This window comes from Culex quinquefasciatus, chromosome 3 (genome assembly GCF_015732765.1).
Source record: "Culex quinquefasciatus strain JHB chromosome 3, VPISU_Cqui_1.0_pri_paternal, whole genome shotgun sequence".
In the NCBI taxonomy this organism is placed as follows: Eukaryota; Metazoa; Arthropoda; class Insecta; order Diptera; family Culicidae; genus Culex; species Culex quinquefasciatus.
Genome location: NC_051863.1, coordinates 122,232,345 through 122,256,207, shown reverse-complemented (window position 1 = coordinate 122,256,207; position 23,863 = coordinate 122,232,345). Strand labels below are relative to the sequence as shown.

The 23,863-nt window shown below is 37.0% G+C and overlaps 1 protein-coding gene and 1 long non-coding RNA gene across 4 annotated transcripts in view; both read left to right on the top strand.

Annotated features, from left to right (window-relative positions):
• LOC6050731 overlaps positions 1-23,863 on the top strand; it is a 365,664-nt gene that overhangs the window by 142,698 nt on the left and 199,103 nt on the right. The window lies entirely within an intron of this gene.
• Positions 6,990-7,933, top strand: LOC119768674. Its single transcript, XR_005278138.1, has 4 exons — positions 6,990-7,225; positions 7,295-7,436; positions 7,514-7,673; positions 7,743-7,933. It is a non-coding gene; the product is annotated as an uncharacterized LOC119768674 (long non-coding RNA).

The following is a 23,863-nucleotide window of genomic DNA, read 5'->3' as shown; positions in this document are numbered from 1 at the left end:
CTCTGTAATTGCGAAGTGTGTCACACTTTGTAACGAACTCGAGAAAAACTTTCCTGACCACAGAATTTCGTTTCGTTTTATTAATTGTGCCTTTTGACGTCTATTACTGGGCTGTTGTTATAACAAATTTGGCTATTTTTGTTCAGAGTTTAATGTTCAAACTGTTGATAGGGTTTAACTGGTGTCATCCCTCCGACGCGTGTCAATCAAAGTCACTTGATTAATCTCCAAAATAAATTTCCCAACTAGATCAAACTAGTGCAATATAAGTTTATCCATCAGGAAGCTTTAGTCGAGGAAAAAACTAGGCGAAACTATCAAATCCACTACGTAACCACAGTTTTGAAACTGTAAAACAAGTCGTCGCCGTCATGCTAACTTGTCGTGCGTGCATTTTGGGCCAAATTGAGTTAAGAAAGCCATATTGTGCAGCTCACAATGCCCTATCTTTTGACCTTCACATATCCCCAAAATTCGATTTCAATCCTGAGATATTCAACGAAATCCGAATAAACTCCGTGCATTTTTGTTACTTTACATATGAAAGTAGTTTCAATCTTGTCGTGCTATCTTGTCACTCTGGCCAAAGGCCAAAGGGATTTCGGGTCAGAACGCGTTTGACGCACGTACAAGTTAGACTACCGTAAACATTTGTAATTATAACTCGGGACTCCAGCAACCAACTTCAACCAAACTTCGGGACAATGCACATAATTGTCAGCCAAACAAAACGTGTTTGTTATTATTTACATTGCGTGCTTTCGTTTTTGTTTATTCAAGGTCAAACATCAAAACGTGTTTTTCTCGGACGTCGAAATGGCGGGTGTGACAAGAAAGCACGACGACGTCGAAGTAAAACTACGAACATACAAAAGTAGCGTTCTGGAATTTCGACAAACTCTTCCACCGCTAACGTGGTGGAAGCCGAAAGTTTAGTTTAGTTTGCTGATTGTAATTTTGTTAAACTTTTCCCAGTTAGGGGGTTCAGGCAGAATTCTAGCAGAGTTCTAGCAGAACTGGATATTCTAACAGAATCAGCTCTGCTAGAATATTACGTGCCACTATTATTTCAATTTGTTATTATTTTTCTCAAGTTAAATACTTCTTCTTACGTGTTTTATGTTCAGAATTTTCACATGTACTAATCATTATTCGTATGTTTTTGTGATTATTTTAGCAAGATTGCATTTTTCGTTTGTTGCTTGTTTTAACATTTGTCATTTTGACGTGACCTATATCCAGGGTTGCCAGATAAATCAGGGAATGTCAGATGTTTAAAGATTAATCATTTATTGTGCCAGCTTTTGACAGACTATGACTATTTACAAACTTCTTGAATTAATTCTTATTCTCCCAATTCATAATTGTTTCAATGACAGATTTTGCCAGATTTTGTATCAGTTCTTGACAAGATTTTGTTTTTTCAATTTTGATCTGGCAACTTTGACTATCCCCTTTAGGTAAAATAGGACATACCTATTTCACAACTTAATAAAAAAAATGAAAAACATAAATAAATTAATAAATTCCGAATTGAGCAACCCACTACATTTAAGTTAATCGTCTCATCTTTTTTTATTTGGATAAAACTTAATCCATGCATTCACTATGTCAAAAGTTGCCATTTTCATCATTAGTTTTTCAAACAATTTTGCGACCTGGTGGTATAAAATTGACATGTGAATATTGCAAGAATCTATAGCTTGAGAAATAATTTTCCGATCTTCTGGTATTTTCAGCGTAGTTTTATGTTATGATTAGAACAAAAGTAGTTTATGCAAGATGTTGCAAAAAAGGATTTTTTCAGTACGAGTCACAAATACGAGTGATGAAAAAAACAAGTTTTCAACGAGTTTTTTGAAACTCCGAAAAGCACTCCTTGAACAAATTGTAGCACGGTGTATTTTTCCGAGAACGTTAAGATGAAAAATTCGGCAAGTCTGATATTTGGCAACATGAAAGAAGGGCTCTTTCCTAACATTTTGCGGGGTCCGGCGAAATATTTCGTCGGGGTGGTCTAGAGCAACTATTTTTTTATTTTTTTCGATTTTATTGAATTTTTATTCACAAAAGTCGATAGAAATCGATGGGTTCATGTTCATATCCATCAAATTTCTTATGAATGTGCCTAAAGGGACTCTAAATTACATATTCTACCTCAAATCAAAATTTTCCAACCCAAATTTACCAGATTTTTACCTTTCTTTGAAATAACCCCAACATCCAAGGTGGAATCCTCAAAACGACCGAATAAAAAACTTTTCTTTGTACAATTTGTCATGAAAATACAGCAACAGATGACAAATTCGACCCAGACACAAATTCGACCTTAAACCATTGCTTAACTTAGAGTATTTAATTTAAAACCTATTTATTACCCAAAAGGTTCCCAACATTATTTTTTGACATTATTCCATGCATAGAGTCAATGAATCATTTGAATCAAAAAAATGTTGAAAAGCATAACTTTTCCAAATCAAACCATCCACATTAACGACCCCCGGGTCTTTTGTGGTCTCTATTGCAAGTTTCTGCTCGAACCTAGGAGTAAAGGCTTGAATGGGGAGAGCACCCAAACCTCTTTTACTCCAAGGAACCTTCCACCCCGGTGTTTGAACTGACGACCTTTGGATTGTGAGTCCAACCGCCGCCAGCGATTCCACCGGAGTAGGCTTGGTTTGGTGTGTTGTTTGTACTTATGACATTGAGACGACTCCTACACCTGGAATGACTTAACGGCCTAACAACCAAGGCCGGGACCGACATTTTACGTCCTCATCCGATGGAAGGTTGCAGCAGATGGGAATCGAACCCAGAATCATCCGCTTACAAAGCGGACAGCGTAACCATTCGGCCACGCACTGTCACACATAACTTTTCCAAACAAGTGCTAAAATGTTCAACTTTTCAGCATCCATTTCAGTGCTGAAAAGTAAAACTTTTCAGCATTTGTTTGAAAAGGGTCACTATTTGATTTTGTTATTTTTGGTAGAGAAAAGTAGGCTGTTTCGTCGTCCGAGAATGACAATAAAAGTAAGCAACTTCACGACGGAATCGCAAAAAAATTATCGGTTTTTGCCTTCCTCACCTTACTGAGGTTAGGCTATGAAATCACTCGGAAAATGAACTTTTATTTAGACCTCCTAGACCTACCTTCATTTGTACATATCGATTCAGAATCACCAGCTGAGCAAATGTCTGTGTGTTTGGCTGTATGTAGACATGTGTACCAAATCAATGTCACTGGAATATCTCGGCACAGGCTCAACTGATTTTGGCCGGAATGGTTTTAATCGATCCGTCTTAAAGTCCCCTAAGTTGCTATTTAAATTCATGCAGTTTTGTCATGTATTTAAAAAGTTATGTTAAAAAACTGTTTCATATTAAATTAAAATTATGGTAAAAAGGGTGTTTTTTTCATGAAACCCTCACATGTTATATATTTTTAGAAAGCATATGAGAAGACCTTTTAGGTGGAGTAAGAATTTTCAAGATCTGACTTACCTATCTTAAATTACAAGCAGTTTAAAAATGGTCTGAATTCACATAACCTCAACTGGTCGGGTCTGATCGCCACGAAAAGCCGTGTAGAGGAATGTCATTTTCCTCAAAGGCCGTGTCTGTATAATCTTGACAAAAAGTCTGTAGGTAGTCTGTTTTTTTACTCATCACTTATTTTTATTAGGACCTCTTAGGTGCTACGAACGTTAGGGAGATCCATAAACATGTGGACACTTTAGGGGTTGGAATCACTATAAATGAGAGGAAGGCACCAACCACCTAAAGGTGGATTAAATAACGTTTTTTATTTGACTTTTATCACTTCCGTGTTAAATTTTAAATAGGGTGAAACTTTGGATGTGAACAAGCCGCCTATCCCACACAACGCGAACTGTCACTAGAGCAAGTAGGATCAACTGTTTGTTTACAGTCAAGATTTCACCCTTTTGAAATGTTGAATTTTCGAAATAAATATTTTTTAACTCGAAAAAGTTCAACTTTTCAGCACCCATTTCACCCACCCACCCATATTGATGATGAGCAGAGTGGCAGGTTGGTCGGATTTGTTCCGGAGAAAAACGCGTAGTTTACTTCAATTAAACTGGAGACTTTATTGAACCGCGTGCTTTTTACAACAAATGACGCAACACACTTGTTGTTGTTGTTTTTCAGCTCTGAAAGCTGCGCTTGAGGTCGACAGGGGGTTTGTCCGACTAGGTCGACTCGATGACGACTACAGGGTTGTTCATCTTAACAATTGAAAGGTACTGATTTTCAAATCTGTTATTTTTGGTAGGGAAAACTAGGCCGTCTCGTTTCTCCAGAAGGAAAGAAAAAGTTAACAGTTTTACAGGAATTGCAAAAAAAAAATGTTTTCGATAAGTTGAAAAAAATCACGTTGAAGAATTAGTTAATGGGACTGCTGTCTGCTAATTGAAACACATTGAATCATTGTTATACGTTTAAAATTAACTCTACACTCTAATTCTTTTTTTTTCGAACACGCAAATTTGTATTCTTCGTCCCATTCGTCCCATTCACATGCGTTAACAACAACCTTAAAGCAATCGCTTCCCCCTCCCTCCCGTTATCAACTTCAAACACCTGCACTCCCTCAATTCACGCTAACAAATTAATTCAGTGACACGTTTCTGCGACGACAACGACGGCGTCGCATTCACTTTGCCACTCGTCGGCGTCCTCTCGAAAGTGAGACGTGACAAGTTCTTCTTTTTCCTCCCAGCCTCATCTTCAGCTTGGCACGCACGCACGATTATCTCACACTGCAGCAGCAGCAGCAGAACAAGATGGCCTCGTGAGACACGCGCGCGCCACGTGGAGAGGCCACAAATTGATATTGAGATGGCGAGGATGGCGAGTTGCCGCCGCCAAGTGCCGCCGGAACCAGACCAGTCACGCAACGCAGATCGTTCGCTGGCAGCTGCCAGCCCGGTAGATGGCGCCAGTTTTCCTTGCGAAAGTTTTGTCACGAAATTTCCCGTTCGGGTACGAATTGATTAACCCTCCTAATGTCAGATGTTTGTTAGTTGAACTACACTTTTGATGTTTCATCTTTAAAAAATAATAGTATATTTTCAGTTTACAAAAGAAAACAAACAAACGTATAGATGTTATCCTCCAGAGTCACATACGTTGTTTGTGCCATTTGTCACGGTTCTTTACGCCAAATTAACTCTTGACTGCCAACAACAGATGGAAATGAGAACCGACGAGTATATGTTCATCTGATTAAGTTCGATACTCTGTGGTGTGTCGTGGTGCAAGGTTGCATTTTTGAAGATTTATTTTATTGTTACTTTTATTAATTCATTTCCTATTCCAAACTACTAATCAACAATATTTTCTTCTCGTTTCAGGTAATTTTGGCACATTTTGAACAATGCAGTCTTAAAATTAGGTAATACAGCTTGTTAAATGATACAGGAGATAAGTCAAATTTTTCATTCAATGAATATACAATTTTATTCAATGAGTTGATGGTATCTTAAAACGGGAATAGGTTTGAGATTTTTCCGCAAAATGAAGAGTACAAATTAAACACGTACGGAATGGTGTGGAATCAAACTGACCGCGTTACATAAGTGTCTAAAGTACTTCAAGAAGAAGATTTCATAAAATTTTGAAATCTAATCTAATCTGATCTAATCTAATCAAATACTAGCGCAGCCAATCTTTCGAAGCGATCCTGGAGAGTGCCTTAGGTTAGATTACGCTTAGCACTCTTCTTGTCATTTATTAACATCCATAGTGCGCCCATTACATTAGAATGCATTGAAACATCACAAGCGTTAAAGGGGCGAGGCCTACTGCGTAAAGTTGTATCGCAGAGACATGGTTCGTTTGAAGTGGGTTGAGTTTGAGCACAGAGTGTACGAACAACAACACAATTCTGAATTGACAGGGGAGGAAGAAGCGTGGGGACACACCACCATACGCTCCGAGATTTGGTTGTATTTGTTGGGAGCACTACCCGGGCAGACGGTAATAACAAAATCAATAATATTTCAATAACAAATCCTGTAAAAATAACAAAAAGTGTTATTATTTTATCCTGAACTTCAACTTCAAGAAGAAAAATAATAACAGTTTCTGATAAAATAACAAAATTTGGTATTGAAGTGATATTATATTGAAAATGTTATTTGAATAACACGCTAATAAGAGGAAAATGTTATGCATTTCAAAAACTCTCCTAATAACAAAATTTGTTATTCGTTCGGTGTACTGACTTAGAAATAAAATTACCATAAATCGCACAAATGGAAAAGTTTCTATAGGGGTACCAACACAGCAAAAAAAGTAGTAAAGTGCCTGCATGTAATACACCTGCATGTATTTTATTTTGTGTAATATTACATGCTTATTTGATCCCCAATCCTTAAAATAAAAACTAACACCCATTACTACTTAAACGTGTAATATTTGCTGTACATTCGATACAATATTCAACGCAACCTTGTACACAAGTTTTACTGTCAATTTTCGTGTAAAATTATCGACGAATTCATTTAGCCGACTTTGACAGATCTCATAAAATCCCAGTGCCATCAGTTTCCTTCTGTCAGGTGCATCGCGATAGACAAATCCAGCGAAAGCTCAACGCTGCTTTTTGATGGTGAGAGATTTGACAGCTCCCATACTAAATGTCTCGATTTTCATACTTTTTGTTAATTTTCTTTAAAAATAAAATACTTAACATATGAAAACTATATATTTTGGTGCCCAAAATTCCTGCTGAATCGAATGGTGTACTTATCTCGATTGCAAATTTTTCGAACAGTTTTTATTTTAATAATATTCTAGACACATTTTGTGCACCTATTCAATCAATACTCTTATCATAAATAATCATTTTATTGCTTAAAAATTGAGTTTTCCTGAGCTCCCATATTCAAATACATGGAAGCTGTCATTTCTAACACCATTGGCCACCTAGCGGCCATTTCAAACTGAATTCGTCTATCGTATTTCGAGTTGCCCGAAATGGTGAGTGAGAGCGGTGAGAGCTAAACACCCGCAGGAGTGAGCCTCATACCCGGTTCTAATCTGTCGGACAAAACACGACTGGTCTTCGGAGCGTCGATCTGAACCGGCGGACTCGGTACGTGACATCTAAACACCCGCAGACAGCCGCTGACGGTCGTTGCCGGTGGAAATGCCCAGATTGTCAACTCGCGGAAGCCATTCATCGACTCTTCCAAAGGTAAATATGATCACCAACACCAAAACCCTCGCGAAGCCTTGCTCAGAACTGACAACTAAACAACCGCAGGAGTGAATTCTCCCAACCTCCAGGCCGTGCATCATACCCGGTTCAAATCTTCCGGACACAACACAAACGGGCTTCGGAGCGTCCTCCTGAAACCGGCGAACTCGGTACGTGACAGCTAAACACCTGCAGACGGACGCCAAAGGTAAAAATGATCAACAAAAACAAAAACACCTCGCGCAAACTTCAAAACGACCTTTTTCTTTGTTTTTTTTTTCTTAGAGTTTCAACCGCGAGACGGAGTAAGTTCTCCCAACCTCCAGGCCGTGCATCAGTCCCGGTTCAAATCTTCCGGACACAACACGAACGGGCTTCGGAGCGTCCTCCTGAAACCGGCGAACTCGGTACGTGACAGCTAAACACCTGCAGACGGACGCCAAAGGTAAATATGATCACCAACACCAAAACCCTCGCGAGGCCTTGCTCAGAACTGACAACTAAACAACCGCAGAAGTAAATTCCCCAACCTCCATCATCGTGCATCATACCCGGTTCAAATCTGCTGGACAAAACTTGACCGGGAAGATGAGCTCCCGGTGGGCTTCCGACTAAGCTGCAACGTCGTCGGGATGTGGACTTCCCCCGGAAGCTGCACGCTCATCTCCCCGAAGCAGTCCATCGGCGCCGCATGGTGTCGAACGAAGATAAGTTCCCAGTGGGCTTCCGGCCAAGCTGCAACGTCGTCGGGACGTGGACTTGCCCCGGAAGCTGCACGCTCGGCGTTGAAACGTAACAAATCATGTATGTGCACAAGCAAAAAAGTGATGATTGACGTTTTCCTTGCCTCTTCTCCATCTTTTACATTAATCTCTAATCATTCTCTCTTATTTATTTGCATTTTATTTCTCAGAATTGCACCACTATCGAAACAAGTTGGCCATGTTGACTTCAAGGCGCGAAATAGTCGGAAGCTGGACATCTTCCCAAAGCAGTCCATCGGCGCCGCATGGTGTCCAATGAAGGTTAGCTCGCGGTGAGCTTCCAGCCAAGCTGGAACGTCGTCGAGATGAGGACTTCGCGCCTCCCCGTCGGAGACTGCTCGATCAAAATATCCAGGTATCCAGGACGAGTGAAAAAGTGAAACTTTTTAACGACCTCTTAAGAAGAAAAATGCTCATTCAGTTGGATTAATGTCGGTGGGCATAGATTTCTTCGAAATGCATTGTATTGTTGTGGTAATAAAACTGTTTTTTTTTAGCATTTTATTTTGCTTGTTTTTATTTACATTGACGACTTTGACATGATAACCAATTCGATACCTATCCCTGGTTTCAAAATAAGGATTTGTGTAATATTACACGTTTTTTTGTACATACATGTGTGTAATTTTAAGTGTTTATTTTGACCAAGGTGATGTGCATGCTTTTGCATGCGATTTTACCATCGGATTTTTTGCTGTGAAGACCGCCCGATCTCCGACCTCAAGAAGGACCTCTCGGGTGCTGGAATAACGCCGCGTGACATAAAAGTGCTCTCGCGGAAGACTACAGTCACAGGTACACACACACTGTACCTGTTGTACTTCGACCGCGGCACCGTCAAAATTCAAGACCTGCGGCGAACTAAGGCGTTGGACGGGTTTTGGGTAAACTGGCGGTTCTACTCAAAGAACCCGTCGGACGCAGCACAATGCCACCGTTGCCAGAAATTCGGCCACGGCTCGCGGAACTGCAACCTCCCGCCCCGCTGTGTGAAGTGCGGTGAATCACACCTCTCTGAGGCGTGTGCACTGCCATGCAAAGCGGACTTGGGGGACAAGGCAGAGCAAACGAAGGCGCGCATCAAGTGCGCCAACTGCGGAGGTAACCATACCAGCAACTACCGTGGATGCAGCGCACGGAAAAACTACCTCGAGGAGCAGGAAAAGAGGAAGAAGAAAGCAGCAGCGTCCCACCCTCCTCAACGAAGTACGAGCGAAACCGTGCCGGCAGCTGGTCATCGTACGGTTCCAGCGGACAACTCAGCGTTCCCTCCTGGATGGGGGCGATCGTTCGCCAGCGTGGTCGCTGCTGGCAGTGGCAATACGGCCCAGCAAGAAGTTACCGGAGAAGATCTCTTTACCCTGCCAGAGTTCTTTGCTCTCGCAGGGGAGATGATGACGCGGTTTCGGACCTGCCGTAACAAGGCGGAACAATTCCTGGCCCTTGGGGAGCTGATGATCAAGCACATCTATAAAGGATAAAAAACTGTGATCTAGTTCTAAGCTTTTTCTATTTCTATCCCCTTTCCCTTGCAATTTTAGTAAGTTTTTTTTTATTTTTTCTTACTCTTGGTGACACCTTTATTTACAAGCAATAATTGTTCCAAAATGGATTATGATGTAACACACAGCTGTAAGGAACTCCAAAACTCTGTTATGTACCTCAAAAGAACTTATTGTATCTTGATTATTCACCAATAAAACCGAATTGAAAATTGAATTGAAAAGTTTCTAAGTGTCCATAACACAATCTGTTATTATTTTTTCTTTTGTTAAATATGTTTAGATATTTGGGATAATTTTGACCAATTTCGTCAGGGTCATAATTTTGGCCATGCAATGGGGTCCTTAAGCTAAAATTATTCTAAAAAGTTGAAATTTTCAAAGTTGATTTTTTTAATTATTCGATATACCCCCTAAGAGACTTTGCTAAAATTGGCTAGAACTATGGGATAGTTTTGACCAATTTCGTCGGGATCATTATTTTGGCCATGAAATGGGGTCCTTAAGCTAAAATTATTCTGAAAAGTTGAAATTTTGAAACTTGATTTTTTTTATTATTTGATATACCTTCTAAAGGACTTTGTTAAAAATGATAAAATTAACTTTTGAAAGTTCTTTTTTTTTTAATTTTGTTATATTCCCTAACGGCATTGATTTATTTATTGAGAATTTTTGAAGTGTGAATAACAAAAACTGTTATTATTTTCACAGAGCCAGGAAGTCGGAGCTGACGTTGAAGTTCGAGCTGGAGTGAGACCTCGGAGACTGCATCGGATTCAGCAAATTTTCAGCAACTTTTACTTGGAGTCGGAATCTGTGAAGTCGGGTATTTTTAGAGAGCTGAAGTCGTCGTTGACGTCATATCCTGCATCCAGAGTTGGAGTTGTCTTCAAAGTATGGATTCAAAGTCGCTTGGAGGTACCCGACTCTGCAGCCCTGACTAGTACAGAGGAGTTATGGCAACTGCAGGTTTATTTGCAAACGGCAAATAAACCAAACAATAACAATAACCAGTTCAATAACATCCTCTCCGCACAAAATAACAAATCTTGTTATTCCTTCATGATTCCTTCTGTGTTATTGGTTTGTTATTGCAATAACAACATAATAACAGTTTAAGTTATTCTTCGAATAAATCTTTGTCATTGATTTTTGTTATTTTAACAACTAATCCGATCATCCTAATAACATAGTTCGATCTTCTCACAATATCAAAAACTGACCTTCCCAAGTTATTTCCGTCTGCTCGGGTGGTTTATCAAAAATATTCAAATGCTTTGTTGAAATAAACTTTACAATTTTGCAAATAATTGTGATCTAATCGTTTTAATTAAGCATAGGGAAGAATAAGCATAAGTGAATTGTGATTTAATCGTTTTAAGTGAATCGGATCGAAACAAAATTGATTCATAAAAATATTTTTTCCCTACAAATTACAAATTAAACTAGAAAATAAACATAACATTTCAATGGTTTGAATTGCAACAACAAAAGTTTCCAAAATAAATTTTAAATGAATGTGTTGCATTGTTTTCATAAGTTAATGTTAAGATTTGACACCACATTATGAACAATCCTTGTCATTTCTACTTTTAAGGATGAATTAAGAAAAATAAACTTGAATATTTAAACATGAATTTGATACAGAATTCCGACAAACAACAAATCCGATGAAATCCTTACTGTTGCTATCCTTAACCATACCATTAAACACCATAATTCATTTTCTCTCCAGTTGAGTTATTCCTTCGCTCAAATGAGCATCCTTAAAAGTGCCTCAAGGGCACATTCTTTGTGGGGGATTTTTCCTACAACTCCAACCTCATAGTTCAGTGTTCTATCCCTAAGGGTACTACATCACCGTTTCACCATGTAATGCAGCAGAGCACAAGTTGCAATATTTGTTCAGAAAAGTGTTGCGCCGGTCAAACCAACATGAGCCGATTCTGTAAAGGCAGTGTTGCACTCTTTCATCACCTCGTGCTTTCAAATCCAATGCGAGATGCCAGGGAGTACGCCTCAACCATTCAGTCTGCCGCAGAATCCAATCTCGGGTTCATCCTTCTGCGAAACTCTCCAAAGACTGGATGGGAAGGAGAAGAACATTGCTTTATCCTTAACCGCCCGAGCATGGGTAAATAACAAGGGAAATGCGTTATAATACCTTTCTCTGGTATCAATACCAAATTTTGGTATTCCTGAACCCTTTAAAATTTGTCTTAAGGATTATGCAAGAGCAAAATGTGCTATCATACCAATTTAAGGTATTGTTTTGATATTGCAAAATTGCAGAATTTTCAAATGGTCGAACACCACATTTTGGTATTCTTTTGGTATTACAGAATTTTATCAAATTCCTCTGAAACTGTGGGAAAATTTTGACCAATTTTGACAAAATAATTATTTTTGCGCTAAAATGATGCATCAAAGCGAATGCCTTCATTGAAAACCGGAAATTTCAAACTTGATTTTAAACATTTTTGATATACCCCCTAAAGAAAAGACTTGAAACTGTGGAAAATTTTCTAAGTCAGGATGGCACATTTTGGTATTATTTTGGTATTAAAAGATTTCATCAAATTCCTTTGAAACTATGGGAAAATTTGACCAATTTTGACAAAATAATAAATTTTGCGCTAAAATGATGTCTCAAAGCGAATGCCTTCTTTGAAAACCGGAAATTTCAAACTTGATTTTAAACATTTTTGATATACCCCCTAAAGAAATTACTTAAAATTGTGGAAAATTTTCAAAGTCAGGATGCCATTTTGGTATTATTTTGGTATTGAAAGGTTTAATCAAATTCCTCTGAAACTATGGAATTTTTTTTATAAATTTTGACGAGATAATTAATTTTTATTTGACTTGAAACTCAAAAATGTAAAAGCTGATTTTAATATATTTTTGATCTATCTTCTAAGATTTAAAAAAACGTTGAAATTTCTCTAAGTTGGAATAACCAAATACTTTGAAAAACGAGTTAATCAACAGATCATTCAATTTTGGTGAATTTCAATCCTTATTTTTCAATCTTGTTATTTTTTAGAATCTTCAAGAACTTCAAGCACAGGCCGTTTATCAATGACAAATGTACCGTAAACTGGGGTGACTTTGATAGCCCGGGGTGACTTTGATAGGTTTTCAAAATGCCCATCAAATTAATATCTAAACATTTTTGAGAATTATGAGTATGCAAGCATTAAGGGACAGCTTATTAACGAACATATAAGCAAAAATGTGACTGTTATATTGGATGTATCAAAATTAGTCGCCAAATCAAATTTCTATCAATGTCACCCCGGGCTATCAAAGTCACCCCAGTTTACGGTATTCGATGTGGTGAAGAATATCACTAAGAACAACATGGAATCATCAGGTGAGTAGATTTGGCTGATCATTTCCGATTTTTCACTAACGGCACCTGTTGCACTCAAAATGGTATGAAAATATCAAATTTTGGTATATCTTGTGCGACCAAAATGTGCTCTTGGTTGTCCAGTAATAGATGGTAAAATACCATGAAATCAAACCAAAATCATGTATGTGGAAGACCACAGGAATACCAAAATATGATTTTCCAAGGGCGTGGGAATACCTAAAAATAAAACCATGGCAATACCAAGTTTTGGTATTCAAGCAATGTTCAAAAATACAGAAGAACTCAACTTGGTATTGAAATGGTTTTATTTTGAGGTATTATTTTACCCTTGGAATAACATTGTTTGGCATTTTTGTGCCCTTCCACATACACGACTTTGGTATGATTTCATGGTATTTTACCATCTATTACTGGGCAACCAAGGGCACATTTTGGTCTCTGTTATTTGTCCAAGTAATACCAAAATTTGGTATTCTCGTGTTATTTACCCCTGCTCGGGCGTTTGCTTTTTCTTCTCAGAAAAACACCACCGGATAAGTCCGGTGTTGCATCAGTTGTGCAGTGCTGCCAGCAAAGTTTTCTCTTTCGTTCAATTTAATCCCGCACAGTACAATGTGTACAAAAGTGTATTTACTGCTGAGAGCTGCCATTGCAGAGGCCATCGCCGGTGGAGGGATTCCCCAGGACTTTGTTTGACCTGGCATGGAAGTGGCCACTGGGTGTGCTTTGTAGGCAAAATGTAACGAGTTATCCAGGTCCGACTTTATTGGTTTTGACATGACGGATAGCTGTTTTAGAAGCTTCATCCATTTGCCATGTAAGAGTTTTCATCACATATTGCAATCACAAAAGGGGTGTTTTGCAAGTATATTTAAGGATTTGTGATACAAAAGAACAACCACATTCAACAAAGATGTGTTTTGTTGAAAACCGCTGGTCTCAGCTGGCAAAACGGCTTCTTCAAACAACCAAAAGAAAAAAATGCCCAAATTATCTCGCCAGACTTTCCCCCTTGAGGACGGTTCCGATGGTACTTTGTCACGTCAACACGCACTTCATTTCGAGTTTTTTTTTTCTTCCTCTTTTGGCCTTGTGCCCGGGTTGATTGGCAGCACTGCTTCCGCTGAACGCGTACTGCCAAAGCAACATCCAATGTAAGGAAAATTGCACATCACGAAAAGACTATTTGTTTGTGAGACACACACTCAGGCTCATTTTGTTGATATATCCAAAGCACAGGCAGTTGCTTATCGGTGGGATGAGGAACTGAGGCAGAGTTGGCAGCCCTGCCAGGAGAGAACGGTTTTTGCCAACTTACCACATGGTGACAGCACGCTATGGTGCTAAATACTGCTCTTTATGATGGAGTCATGGTTCCTTTGGGAAAATTAAAATTTGCTAGCAGGACTAATTTTCCTGCAATTTTCTTTTCAATAGAGTTTAGGGTTTAGGCCTCTTTCGGTTGGTTCATTGCAAAACAAAATGTAAAAATACATATTGAAACATGTGTTTTACACCTTCTGAAAAAAGTCTGTTATCATAAGAAAAACAAATTCAAAGTCCTAATCCACACCCAATTATCTCCCAGAGGAGACTCCGATTGTGCAATCATCCTCCTATCGAGAGGAACCCAACTCAACCGACAAACCAACGGGAAACGATGACAGCAGCTCCCGATGGGACCACTACCGAGCCCGTTGGTTTGTTTGGGTACACAATCTTGTTTTTCTTACTAGATCAACTGGCGTCAACCCCTTTTTGGGAGCTGTTTTTGTGTTGTTTTGAGATACGGTTGGTTGGGAAAGAAAATATTCCCTTTGCTCGATTAAACCGGGATTTTCAGATAATTTGATTGGAGGATTTAAATCGTATCGATTTAATTAAAGCTTATTAACATTTCCAGCTTTTCCAGCACTTGATAGCTCGCCCACACATGACAACCGAAAATTTATAACCCTCCTATTAACCTTGAACAACCCGTCGACCGTCGGCAAGGTTTCCCGACTGGCCTTGGCATAATCCTTCGGCTGAGTCTGCTTCCTGCTCCCCCGGCCCCCCTCTGGGGTGGCTCATATATCACATATAATGAACACTGCATTATACAAGGCTCACACATAAACGACAGTTTGGGGCAGGACCAAGAATTCGAGTTGAAAACAAAACCGGTACGGAGTAGGAATTCGGAGTGTACGGAAATAAATCTTTAAAAAAAATTATTTGTTTTGTCTTGTTGTTGAAAATAGAAAAGTTCAATAACATATTTAAATTCTTCAATTAAAATTAATATAAACATTCTCACAAATTCCACCTAGTTGTGATGATCACGACTGTAGTATTGAGTGCGGACAGACATAGACAGCTGCGAGAAAATCAATACCATTATATTTGGTTAAGTGCAGACCTACCACAATTCTGCAGTGACGTTTTCATAGTGCACTTCCTCGACCTTGAGTTGAATGTAAAACTCTGAAGAAGAAAAAAAGTTATTGAAAAAAAAATTTTTGTTTGAATTTTGGTTTTTTTTTTCACAGCTTGTAGGCAAAAATATTTCTTTAAACTTGACTTTTCAACAAGTTTTGGGACTTTAAATGACTTTTTTCACATTAAGGCCGTTGCAAATATTTTTCATTTTTTTTTAATTTGCATAAAAACTTTTTTTCCCATTATAAAACTAAAAAAATTACTCTATAGCAGTGTTCCCAGAAAAAAAGACCCCTGATCCACAAGCGGAAAATGGTTTTTTGAGTTTTTTCAAGCATTTGTGCCAATATTTTGATTTTTGGCATGTTAAAGAGAACCAAAACTTGGATGAAATTGTGTCTGAAAATTTGATTTTTCAAAAATATTCGAAATGTATTCAGTTGAAACCCCTTTTCAGAAGCTAGTATTCGAAGTCAAAGTGGTTTTCAAATGCTTTTTTTTTTTTCAAAATTTCACAATCAAAACTTGACAATTCTGAAACGCGTGTCTTGGTTTTCTACTCGGTGAACCTCGTTGGATAAATGTACGACTCGTGCTGAAAAAATCCTCTTTTTGCAACTTGTTGCATAAACTACAATTTGCAATTCAACTGTGAAACTGTCAACTTTTCCTGTCCTTCTGAAGAAACGAAACAGCCTACTTTTTCCTACCAAAAATAAATGAATGGTAAATTAATACCTTTCAATACCAGTGCTGAAAAGAAGAACTAGAAATTGGTGCTGAAAAGTTGAACTTTTCATAACAAGTATCGAAAAGTAGAATTTTTCAGTATTTTTAGTTTTAAACGGTGAATTTACTAAACACATGAATGTCTGACATATCATTCAGTTAAAGAATTGTTGTAAGTAACTCGTTGCAAAACTTGAATTTTTAAGCACTCGTCGTATTTATTCAACTCGGTAAACCTCGTTGGATAAATGTACAACTCGTGCTGAAAAAATCATTTATTGCTACTTGTTGCATAAACTACTATTTCGAAACTTTTTCGGGTAGATTTCTAATTATTCCAAGAATATATATTTAAAAAATCAGAAAATACAGAAAATACAAACATCCGTTATACCCCAGAGCTCAAGAGATGACATTTTTCGTTTTCCGCAAAAATTTCAAAAATATAAATTATATGAAGGAAAAAAGTTTGTCAAAATTGAGTTTTAGAGATAAAAACGTTACTTAATCCACCGTTATGTGGTTGGTGCCATCCTCACATTCGTTAGAAAGGTCATTTAATTACCTATCCAAAGATAGGTCGCATGATATATTTGGACAACATTTTCATCAAAATATCTCCAAAAAGTGTATAAATAACACCTAAGTGCTTATAACTTTGGTAGGGTTGTCAGATTTTGAATGTTTTTAAACGCGTTGGAAAGGTCTTTTGATTACCTATCCAACGACAGGTCGCATGATAGATCCGGACATCGTTTTATCATGATATCTGAGATCCGGCTTCCAAAAAGTACATGAATTACACTTAAGTGCTAACAAATTTTGATAGGGTTGTCAGATCTTCAATGTATTGGTCGTGCTGGAAAGGTCTTTCAAATACCTTTCTAAAAATGTATAATATGCCAGTTTTTCTTACAAAAACCACCCTTTTTAACAATCTTCCGGACTTTTGTTAAAATTGTTTTTTAGCATAACTTTTGAAGTACTTACAAATCAGTTTAGCCAATGTCAAGATAATCGAGTGATAATTTTATGATCAACATCCCACCACACACACAGACATTTGCTCTGAATTTGATTCTGAGTCGATAGGTATACATGAAGGTGGATCTAGGAGGTCTAATTGAGAAGTTCAGTTTTCGAGTGATTTTATAGCCTTTCCTCAGTAAGGTGAGGAAGGCAAAACCAATAAAAAATAGGTATTTTTTTGCGTATGATATTTTTTTTTATTATTTGCATACCACTGTTGTATGAACAGTCTCCAAATTTATATGGACACAAATTTATATTGAAGAAAACATTATGATGCAAATGACTTATTTGGACCTAAGGAAACTATGGGCAATGTTTCATCCAAACCAAAAAATAAAAACGAAATATAAATTCTAAAATTCTGCAATTTTTTTTCATATTTCATATTTATGATAAATACGCCTCTATGCGGGCTTCGATCTAAAAAATCGACCAATTTTCGATCTTTAAAAAGCATTGGGAAGAAGAACTCCTAGAGTCAGTGTTGAAAATTCGACGACTATGATTAATTTTGCGATTAATCGCTGCCTGATACACCTCACGAATAAGACTGCTGAGAATAATCTTTATTCTCGAATTACCACGACTAGCTGTCATTTGTCGCGTCGCGTGTCGATGATTATAACAACCCATGACTGCTGGTGTTAAATGGGGAAAATTATAATCAGATCGCAGCAAGTTGACGACTAATGGCCTATCTACAATCACTTAGCTTAGAAAATTTCACTTAGCTTAGGAATTTGAATCAATGGAAATGAATCTGAGTTTCTACAATGGAAAAGTAACCAAATTAGAAACTGACGTTTGGTTTGGAAAATTTCAAAATCTACGGTAAGTTGACGTTTCCATATCAAAGGTAAACAAACAACTGCATAGCAACGTATATCAGTCCAGCAAGTTTTTTAAGTTGATTGTGGATGACGAACGTAAGTTGCAGACTTTCCTAAGTAACTACTTTACTTAGATGTTCTAAGCTAAGTGATTGTAGATAGGCCATAAACCCAATCATTCAAATTTTTACTCGTCTCTGCCACAGCCAGCGATCAAGTGTCAGTCGGGAAAGAAGATGCAATCGTTATTCGCTCGAAGTGATTTTTTTTTCAACCTTGCCTAGAGTATAAGAAAATTTTATGGCTGGAAGTGTGATTTGTGTTATGTGACTTTGCCATATTTAAAAAAATGTAATTTTTTCTGGGGTTAACTTTTGTTGTGTTTCATAATTTTTTCTATATAATATTTTCTAAGACTATGCCTCTAAGCATCTCTGAACAATTTAAATTATAATGAATAAAAATTAAAAAAGGTTCTGTAAAAACATGAATAAACTAAATAGACCAAAGAAAATAAGAGGTCATTAGCCAAATACTATCAGAAACATACAAAAAATAAACAAGATACATGCAAATACTAAAAAAGAAACAAGAAAAACAAGAAACAAGAAAAATAAAAGTTTTCGAAAAAAAAGTGCAGTAAAGAGTTGAAAATGATTTTTTAAGAAATACACTTTGGAAAGTAGAAAAAAAGTTTTATTTATCAAAAAATCATATTACCTGGTGGTTTTATTCACACTATCGCTTAGCTCAAAAGCTTAAGGGGTTACATACATGTAAATCGGCAAAAATGTTAAAGGTTGGCTTGAGCACCCACCTATTTTTTTTCAAAACCTGTTTTCATACATTTTACATTTTACATTATACATTTTATCTTTAAACAAAACAAAGGAGAATGGGCAGATTTGTATGGGAGCTGGTCCAAGGATGTACACGAATGGGACGAACTTTATTCGAAAGATCTCGCCGAGACATGAAAAAAAGTCTTCTGGACGAGCTCTCTAAACCCCGGGGTTCAAAAGTTACAAGTTGCTGAAGTTTGAGTATTTTGGGTAAAAATATACAAAAAATCGTATTTTTGCTATTTCTAAAATCACTCATAAAATCCTTATTTTATTATGGATCTCGATCATCTTGACTTCATTCGACGCGTATCATCAAAAACTATAAGTTCTGATAAGTTTTGACATGACTTCTCTTGTCTTTATACGTTTGAACCGTTTGTGCAAGAGGCTTATCATAGAAACAAGTCGAGTTAGTATGGAAGGCTACAGTGCATTGTTGTAACAACTTATTGAGATGTTCTAGGTCGTCCAAGATTTCTTGGAGTTTAGACCGGTGGGTCTACCGCCGTAAGAAGCAAGAGGTCGGTGATTTTTTACCACTGATTATAACCGCATAGCTTCAGTGAGTATGGTGAGTCCTAGGATGACCCAGGACATTTCAAAACATTAATAAAGTAGTCTATTATACTCACTGAAGTTATGCGGTTATGATCAGGGGTCAAAAATCATTGACCTCTTGCTTGTTACGGTGGTAGACCTACAGATCTAAACTCCAGGGAGTCCTAGGATGACACTGGACATTTTAAAACATTAATAAGGTAGTCTACTATACTCACTAAAGCTATGCAGTTATGATCAGTGGTAACAAATAACTGACCTCTTGCTTGTTACGGCGGTAGACCCACCGGTCTTAACTCCAAGGAGTTCTTGGATGACCCAAAACATCTCAAGAAGTTGTTACAACAATGCACTATAGCCTTCCATACTCACTGAAGCAGTCTGGGCAGTCTTGGTTCTATATTAAGCCTCTTGCACAAACTGTTCAAACGGATAGAAACAAGAGAAGTCATGTTTCAATCATGCTAAAACATATCAGAACTTATAGTTTTTGCTGATACGCGTCGAATGAAGTCATGATGATCGAGATCCATAATAAAATAAGGATTTTATTAGTGATTTTAGAAATAGCAAAAATTCGATTTTTTTTGTACATTTTAACCCAAAATACTCAAACTTCAACAACTTGTAACTTTTGAACCCCGGGGTTTAGAGAGTTCGTCCAGAAGACTTTTTTTCATGTCTCGGCGAGATCTTTCGAATAAAGTTTGTCCCGTTCGTGTACATCGTTGGACCAAATCTGCCCATTATCCTTTGAAGACATTTGGTTGTATCATTGCCGAGATACAGCTATTTGAAGTTAGCAGTTTCAAAAAACGGGTGCCAAGATATCTCAAGACTGCTTCGACCAAATCGGCTCAAAATTTTGGTGAAAACTCGTTAAACCAGTCCCGTGTGCATGACGAAGGCTGATTTTCAAAAAGTTTATTTAAAAAATAAATAAAAATATTTTTCTTTTTTTCATGTAAAAAATCGCCATTTTTTGATTTTAGTATTTTTTTAAATTCATAATTTCAAAATCGGGCTTCGTCATGCACACGGGATATGTCTTGGGAGTGTTCACCCAAAATTTCAGCCAATTTGGTCCGTCCCATCTCGAGATATCTTGGCACCCGTAAATCAACTTGGTGTTCAGAGAAAAACGCTCAGAAAGTTAGACAGTTTGCTTTACGCATGGCAAAATTCTGAGCTTAAATCGTCTCTAACTCAGTTAAATCAAGAAATATCTTCATGAAACTTTCAAGAGTGATTGAAAATAATCTTTAAAGTGGATTTAATAAATTTTCTGTAATATGAAATTATGTGGTTTTCTACATGTATGTAACCCCTTAATGTTTAAGCTTTCTTAAGCTTATATAAATTTAAAAATATATAAAATATTGATTGGGTGAATTTGAATGAATGAACGATAGCTTTATTATATAAGAATATTTTTTTAAAGCTAAAGTAAACCTTCCAGTAAAAATGTTAGCTTGAGCCTCGAGTCCATTAAGCCTTGAACTTGAGATTAAATTCTCTCAACTTTAGTAGGAAACATTCTCAAAGAATGAAAATTCATACAAGAAAATGTGTTTGGAATTTATTTGTGCAGATTGCACCTTTGAAACAAAAATAAACATCTGCATACCTTAAAAAAAAGGAAAAAATCCTACTCAATGAACTACACAATGCACGAAGTGCAGACTTTAAAATGTCGAATTAATGCTTGGCCAAAACAATCTACATACATTTTGGATCGATCGAAACAACAAAGTCAAGAGCTTTTTAGCCTCCACTCTTTGCATTCTTAAGAATGCTGCCAGCTTTCTTTCCAAAGGCCAGTCTCAAGTGTATGTATGCAAAGCTGGCACGACGAACTGCTGCCGTTGCATCCACTTTGCCGACCTGATTTTCTCAGGGAGAAAAAAAAAATAGACTAACTAACCAACTGGTAGCTGACCTCGACCGACAACGAATCGAGCTCCAGTCATGTGTAGCTTTGGTGCTGCTCTTCAGGAAACCGCCGGAATTGTTTCCGAACATGCAGTTTGTTTTCGCCGCACACTTTATTTCTAGGTTAAGTTTGAACTTGTTTGGGAAATTGGAGAGGGGCGGATTTGGTTGCAGGGATTGGGGGGGGGGGGCAAGTGGGGGCAACACCAGGGAAAATAAATAACTTCAAGTCGAACTGTGTGAACAGCAGCAGCAGCAGAAGGCGAGCAAAGTCCGGATTGGGAAAAGCTTTTCATCAGTTATGCAGCAGATCGAACTGAGCCCCACACGAACCCGACTTGAGCTTGGACTGCGATGGAGTGCACCCGTGGGGAAATGAATAAGGAATTCAAAGAATAAATAAACATGAACGCAGCAGCAGTGGTCGACGTGAGGGATTATTAAAATTGCAGGGGGTGAATTTTCCACAAACAGGGTATGAAAAGGAAAGTGTGTCAGCTAGGAGCTGTTTTGATTATGCAAATTCTGCCTGGTCGAAAACAAGTTTGTTTGTTGGTCATCCGGGAAAGTTTTGCGGGATGCATTTCCTGACGGGTGTTAAAACTTTGCTAACACGACAAACTTTAATTGAGTTCACTTAGCAATGTTAATATCAGAGTTGTTCTTATTTGACTTTTTAACCGCCGAATTCTTTGTTCAGCGTTTGTTATGGTTTATAATCAGTGAAAAAAATTTCACAATACTTTTATTTTATTTTTTTGACATTGGAAATCAAAAGCATATTTGCTAAGCTAGGCCGATGCATTTTTTGCATTTTTTTAAGTTTATGTCCCTCGGCTCTGGCCAAAGGTGGGGGGGGGGCAAAAAATAAAATAAAATTGAAATTACAAGCCTAGGTTTCATCATTTGGATGAAAAAAGTGTTTTAAAATGTATTTTACTGGCGTACAGTTGCTTTCCAATCATTAGTTTTGAAAAAATCGAGGTATCGACGAAATTTGTTGGGCTGTACATTGGTATTTCATGGAAATTTGAAATGTTTTCAATGGAGTTCAAACATGCTAAATATGATTATAAACGCGGAAAATGCAATTTAACTGGTTTTCAGTTGATTAAACTTCAATTTTCATTAAAATTTTGAAGTTTCTCGAAAAAAAAATTGTCTGCCCCCTATTCAGGTGACATAAACTTTGCAAAATATTTGCAACGGCCTAACCGTCACTTAAAAACTCAACGCTATTCTGGTTACGTATAGAAATCTCTCCAACCAATGCTCACATTAAAATAATGTATGTTATTTTACACAAAAAAAATGTAAATTTGGAAGCTGTAATTTTGGAAGGTTGAATATTACCTCTTTTATGATGTAATTTTACCTCAATTTAGACTGAAAAAGTGACATTACACCAGAAAAGTGGTAAAATTACACATTTCCAGAGGTAAAATTACACCTTTTTTCTGACATAAAAGATGTACCCCTTCTCAGATGTAATATTACCATGATTTTTTTTCTGTGTATGTAGAAGCATGAGGAAGCGATTGGTGAAATTCTCATTGGTGGCCAATGAAAGCAATGGGAGATTTTGCCCAATTTGGACCATATTTCCCCCTTTTCATCCGTTTTTTGGAATATCTTGAATTAACATAGTTTTTCACAGTTTAAAAGTATGCTTTTTATGTCATATTTACGAAAAATAAATTTTTGACATTCTCTTTTGCGGCAAGGGATGAAAAGGGCCCATTTTGCCCCATTTACCCTTCTTTTGAAAGATTTGTTTTTAATTTCTCAAATTGCTGTGGTTTTCTTCTGATTCAAATTATGTTATTTTATGTAGAAAATCTCAAGGAATCATAAAAATCAGAAATAAAACATTGCAACTTCATTTAATGTTTAAATTTAACTTTTAGATTTTTCTCTGTCTTCGTAAATTTTTCTTTTCAAATATAAAAAAAATCTGATTAATAAACTATGTGAAATTTTGATTTTTTGAATTTTTCGTAACATTGTTAGGCCGTTGCAAATATTTTTCAAAGTTAATGTCACGCCCTCCCTCCCCATCCTCTTCAAAATTGGTTCGAAAAATCAGGGGGCAAAAAAATATTTTTTCAAAAAACATTCAAATTTCAATGGAAATAGAAGACTTATCAACTAAAAACAATCTGAAATTAATTTTCTGCATTTATAATCATGTTTAGCATGTTTGGGCTCGTTTAAAAATATTTAGAATTTTTATGATAGATCCGCAAAAAAAAAAATTCTCGAAAAAAAAGTTCGTCAAAACTTAGAAATTTTTGAAACTTATTATTGCACAACAACTGGACAGATATGCATTTTAAAACACTTTTTTGCCTTCTTCACTGAGGTAAAGCTATAATCCTGCTCTAAAATCGAAAACTGAACAAATGTCTGTGTGTATGTGTGTGATCAACAAACTAGCTCATGTTTCTTGGCACCTGTTGCATTCGACTTAGTTTAGGGTCCCAAAGATCGAGTTTTATACAGATTGAAGTTTCGATTACTAGTTCAAAAGTTATGTATAAAAATGTGTTTTCACATATATCCTTAAATTAATGTTGCTTTCCTTTGCCACAAAATCCATAAACATAAAATGTCTATGCAAATAGAAGGGCAATCAGTTGAAAA